This window comes from Doryrhamphus excisus, chromosome 6 (genome assembly GCF_030265055.1).
Source record: "Doryrhamphus excisus isolate RoL2022-K1 chromosome 6, RoL_Dexc_1.0, whole genome shotgun sequence".
In the NCBI taxonomy this organism is placed as follows: domain Eukaryota; kingdom Metazoa; phylum Chordata; class Actinopteri; order Syngnathiformes; family Syngnathidae; genus Doryrhamphus; species Doryrhamphus excisus.
Genome location: NC_080471.1, coordinates 14742115 through 14748500, shown reverse-complemented (window position 1 = coordinate 14748500; position 6386 = coordinate 14742115).

Sequence of the window (6386 nt, the reverse complement as noted above, 5' to 3'; positions counted from 1 at the left end):
CATGCATCTTAAACAAAGAAATATTATTTTAGTGTAGAAACTAGGGTTGCACCATATCTTTTTTCCAAGCAGATACGACAACTTCCTGCTTCTCAAGACCAATACCAATAACTGATAATATTTATTTATATAATTAAAAAAAACATTGAATTTAACTGCAGTTCGTGCACACTTGGAGGTAAAGAATGACTCCCAGAGTGGAGTAAATTAAACTGACTGCAGAACCTGGAAGATCTAGAAAGGTTTCTGTGGGGTTATCATGTGTAGCTGCTCTATAGAAGTCCAAAACTCAATACAACATGCCATAAATTTGCATAATAGGTCCCCTAACCAAATATAAAAAAACATGGCTGCAAGAGGTTTACTAAGTGATCTGGAACAACTTTAAAGAGCTGGTCATCTAGTATCAGTGGTTGATAATAAAATCACAGATTGCTTTCGGCCTCAGGTCATCTCAGACAAACTTTTTTTGCACTTTGCAGATGCCGCGCTGATAGGAACAAGCCTTGGCCATCGTAGTGATGCTGGCATTTCAGGTGGCTGATAAGGTTTGATGTGTTGAAGCTTGATGTTTTTTTTTCCCTCATTATGGAGGACATACCGTTACATGCCGTTGCAATTTATACTTTTGTTATTATTGTTATTTTTTAACCTTATCAAATTTATTGGTGCGGTGTCACAATTTGTCATATCTGCCCAATAATTATGGTGCACGTCTGGTAGAAACAAAGTTGTGTTTTATCGGATGTACTATACATTCATGCATCATGAACTGAGATTTGTGATGCATCACTTCAAGGCTCATTATAATCAATAACGCCAATTGTGTAAATGTGTAATCAATATTTAAGACCTTTTTGGTTTTATCACTTTGAAATGCACCAGTAATTTAATTTATATTTGATTAATCCTCACATCTCATCATGTTTTAGACAAGTCCTGCGTTAAAGAACAAAGTGCATTCTGGGTTTTGGATTTTTCAAGAAGGAATTAATTGATTTGCTAAATATACTGCTATAAAATAGAACCAATGGGCTAGTTAGCAGTCGTGCTCCAAAAAAATAAATGGACAGTGAGCCAGTAACGTGTAGGGTCCCTGTTTGGGCGCTTGATTTTATGGAATAATGCAGTACAAATGGGCAACATTCATACCTACGAATGCTGGGGAGTGTGAAAACAGGTTTGACTGAATCTTAAATGCATCATATTGTCATAAATTCCCGTATTACAGAGCCATATCCCCTATAATTACCATTTTTCATTTGTTTCTGATCTTAATTGCTGACTTTACATTTCAGGCTCATATGATGTTCATGAGAAGGGAGGGCGCATTTAGGGCCAAAAAAAAAAAAAAGCGAACGGCAGCCGTCTAATTGAATCAGAGGCAAAATGTGTCAGCATTGGTGACATTGGAGGACAAGAAGGAGCCAGAGGAACAATAGTCAGAGCAATAGTCGTAGAAAGAGCGGCTTGGCCTATACCACTAACCTTCACATCCATATTAAAAGCGAGGTGCCACCACATGCAAATTAGAAGTCGCCGGCTAAAGCGGCGTTAATGAAGCCCAGCCATTGAACTCCTCGCAGCCGGCTTGTGGTTGAGATAGGTTATGCCATAAATAGTTCATTTGGCCGCCAGCCAGGAGAGGAACGAGGGCAAAGCCGAGTTACTAGCGATGAGGAGAAGTCCTTTTATTGTCTTATGATGGACAGACACGGGCACGCAGATACAGGCTTTTCCTTTCCAGATTAATTAAAGAAAGGATCAATTAACAGCGATGAAAACCATGGCGACTCACAGACTAGCTGATAGGCCAATCAAGCCTTGAAATGCAGAGTAGTTGGCATGTTTTATCTCTACGGACTTAATTGCAATTTTCCAGAGGGAATGATGGGATCAAAAATGGCTGGCTGGAATTAGCTGCACAGGGATAAAGTATCTGGTGCATTTGTTCCCCGATTTTTGGATAGAGACTTTATTGTATTTATATAGGATCACCATGTTCCTAATTTCATCATTTATACTCACTTTTATCAAGGAACTTGTGAACACTCTTCGACGTTAGCTTTTGCTGAGTAGCAAGAAGCTAAGCACAATTTGTTGCATGGCGGTCGAGTGGTTAGCGCGCAGACCTCACAGCTAGGAGACCAGGGTTCAATTCCACCCTCGGGCCATTTCTGTGTGGAGTTTGCATGTTCTCCCCGTGCATGCGTGGGTTTTCTCCGGGTACTCCAGTTTCCTCCCACATTCCAAAAACATGCTACTCCAAATTGTCCATTGGTATGAATGTGAGTGTGAATGGTTGTTTGTCTATATGTGCCCTGTGATTGGCTGACGACCAGTGTACCAGGGTGTACCCCGCCTCTCGCCCCAAGACAGCTGGGATAGGCTCCAGCACCCCCGCGACCCTCGTGAGAAAAAAGCGGTAGAAAATGAATGAATGAATGAATGAATACCTACAAAATTGGACAAATTGGGTTTCGGCAGTAGTCTGGAAGTCTTTGGGAACGTTTCAGAGTGGGACCTATCACAGCGGAGTGGGCGTGCCTGAGGCGGGCTGTGGGTGGCGCATTGGCCCACACTGTAATCTCAGGAAATCCAGTTTGTGGAGCCACAAGTGAGGAAAAAATACAGAACAGAAACGGACAAAGAAAAGGATACAGTTTGTTGAGTGGTTAGCTTCAAAGCCCTGGCAGATGGCTCTGGCAACAAGACCAACGTTATTTCGATCTAATGTTGCTGTTAGTGGACTTGTCACAAAGTACGTTGACTGAGTTTGGCATATGCCTTTCACTTCAGGGGGCCTCAAACAATGAAAGAAATGTACTCGATTCCCTGAAAAAGTCAGTATGTTCTTCCATGGGCCATGCCTCAGTGATAATAGTGAGAATAGGTCCATATTTTTTTCTGCGAACACACACCAAACACCCAAACAAATAAACACACACACTGACACCCTGGTAACACTTCAAGACAAACACGTGCTATTAAAAATAAGACAAAACAATGCAACAAAATAAAGTTGCATTGGTGGTCTTTTGGATGGTCTCCATGTGCTTTGTTTTGAATAATTTATCCAGTTATTATAACAATATTAGCTGAGATTAAACACATACACACTGTGTCATTACCTTGGGAACACAGCCCACCAAAGCTCATTTCCTGTCGAGGAAGAAGGCCTAACCCCGATTGACCCCGAGATATATTCCCATTAGCATGAGACATGTTTAAGGCAAAGCTTATTGAGCTAAACCGGAATATGGAGCCCTGACTTCGAGGCGGGGCACCACTGTACTTTTCACAGCCGAACGTGTATTTTTTCCCACACAAATCATGTCCAGAAACAAGGAAACAGGAAGTAAAATAGTTGACTCACAGGATTTTCAGTGGTATTTTAATGACGGCCCCTTGAGGAAATGGGATATTTATTTATCTCAACTCTTATCCTGCGTCGTCTTGTCACTTTGAATGACCATAATGTTAAGAATGTGCAGATGTATGCACGTCACAACGCCACGAGATGGAAGAGAAGCCTAAGTGAGTCTGTCACACTGATTACGGAGTAAGAGTTGAGGACTATCAGGCCCTCAACTCGCTGGCTGCCAGTCGGATCCATTGTGGCTCATTGTAAAGAGTCTCCTGTGTGCTGGGTAGATTGAAAAGACGCACTTATCTCTGTAATGGCCCTGGTTGTGACAAATCACATACATTTTATGGTGGAATAACTGTATATCAGAGCACACCCTGTGGCCTCTATCACTGTGTTTGATTATTCTCCTCTGCAATGGGAATGGATGTTGATGAAGCCTTCTCAGATGTCCAAAGTGTGGCCTAAGGGCTACTTGAATCCCACGGCTTGTTTTTTATTGGCCTGCAGCACATTCTAAAACAGGGGTCTCAAACACGCGGCCCATGGGCCAAATGTGGCCTGCAGGACACTAGTTTGAGGCCCCCACCTTGATATAAAATTTAATATTAGTGCGGCCCGCGCAAGTTTGATATGGATGCTGTATGGTATCATGTACCCAGAAAAAAATATTACGTTTGATTAATGTTCATGTTAAAGGTTAAATAACTGTTAATAGTTATCCTCCCTATCCGTGTGGAAGTGGTAAGTTTTTGGCTATTTAAGTTTAAAGGAAATAACTTGAACTACCATTTAGGTCGCTAGCTCTCTCGCTAGCTCTCTAGTTTGCGAGTTAGCATGCGTCTCAAAACCCTGCAGTTGCGCAATATGTTGTAAATAAAAAGAGTATAAATGTGACTATAGTCGTGTTTTGTCATGTCTACATATGTGGTTTCTTAAGTCTTTATTATTTGCTGTTTTATTATTATTATTATATTTATTTATTTATTACTGATTGATTGATTTTCTTTATTCTTGATTTGTTTATTTATTTTTCATCTTATTTTGTGCAGAAAAATAAAAATTAAGATATTTGAGAACAGTGGAATGTTTTTTCAGAGCTTTTATTGTAGAAAATCGGAACCAAAGCACTGAAAAAGTTTGTATATTTTTCAGTTTTTAATAAATGAATTTTTGTTTTTTTTGGAAAACCTGATGCGGCCCAGACCCTAGCTCCAGTGGCCCCCAGGTAAATTGAGTTTGAGACCCCTGTTCTAAAAGAATAGTTTATGAAAATTGAGGAATAGACTCACACAGGAAATGTCACCCAAGGGTGGACTGGGACAAAGAAACAGCCCTGGTCCAGGACTGGGATTGAACCCTCGCCTCTACCAACAGAGACTGACAGAAGAAAGGTTGAATTCTGTGATTTTATTCTTTAATTGTTGACAGAGCCTAGGGATGGATTGATGCGCTTGTCATGGTAATGATGTGCATCCTTTGCGCATTTGCCAAGAATGCGCTCCCTTGCACAAAATCGGGCCCCCCAATGGATTGAGGGGCTGCAATGTGCATGTTTTGGGAACGGGCAGCCTTGCCAAAAATTCACACCCTCTGTAATATTGTATCTGCTGCAGCTTGGAGAGTTAGTCACTGTAGTTATAAAGAAAAGGTGGAGCAATAAATAAATCAAAATGTTCGTCACTCAACCCCTTATTGACTGGCCCCAGTGGCAGTTCTGGCTTGATGCCCTGGGCGGATCGAAGCAGTGCTGCCCCCAAACCCCCGTCACCCCCATCCCAACCCTCAACTGCCCCATCGACACAAATTAGTTTTCATTTACAAAGACATAAAAAAATTTTAAGCAAAAAATACTAAATACAACACAAATAGAGTGGAAAAATATTTTAAAAAATCTTTCAAGTACAATCCTCCACCCCACTTTCCCTCCAAACACTCCCACAACTGCAGAAAAGTACTCCAAAATATTTCACAAGTTTCCCTGTTAAATTGCATCTGACTTACATCCATATTCACGCAAATTGAAATCTCAGTCAATAAATTATTGTTGTAATTTGCCTTTTCTTACCAGTGACATCCATCCCTACAATACTCCTTTTGGTTTGAGTCACATGACATGGTGATGGGCATTTGATCACCATGATTAAAATGTGATCACCCCATTTGATCAGCATTGGGCCGCAAGTATCCCGCCTGGAGGGATACCCACCCATTTGCAGCACATCATCACTTGATGAGGATATGGCTGAGCATTAGTTGACTTTTTTTATGCAGCCCTGGGCAATTGCTCATGTGGCCTGGAGCTAGAACCACCACTTACCAGTGGCCCACCGGGAAAACTGCTGGTACTCTCGATGGCCAATCTGCCTCGATATCACATATTAATGTTTTTTCTTGAAATATATTTCTTAACATATGCATACATGTTTCCAAAAACATGTTAGGTTAATTGGTGACTCTAAATTGTCCACAGGTATGAATGTGAGTGTGAATGGTCGTTTGTCTATATGTACCCTGTGGTTGGCTGGTGACCAGTCCAGGGTCACACACAAAACCGCCAACCAAAACATGTTAATCCTTAAGATATTCAGTCACATACACTACACTATCATTGTCATCTGCAAATCCCTAGCATGAAACCCAAGTACGCCAACCAGCAGTAGTGCCATTTGTCATTTATGTGAAAATAGCAACATAATGCAATAACAGCAACAGCAACTGTTTTGATTAGCATGGGACGGTCGACCGAGCTGCAGTTCCATGCTGAAAACACAATATTGCGTCCATCATTGGAGGTAACTAACAGGGATTCCGTTTCAGGGTTTGGGAGGAGGAGGGGGAATCAAATTAGCCAGCCAGACATCCAATTTGTGGCTTAGTGTAGTCAAATGTGGCACACTATATGATATGCTGGGGGCCACTAGACAAATGGTTCATTCATGTTACATAACGCCAATAGAAAATGCAATGAAATATTATAGCCGGCTAAGTAAGAGGATGAAGTTCCCGATGCAAAGCC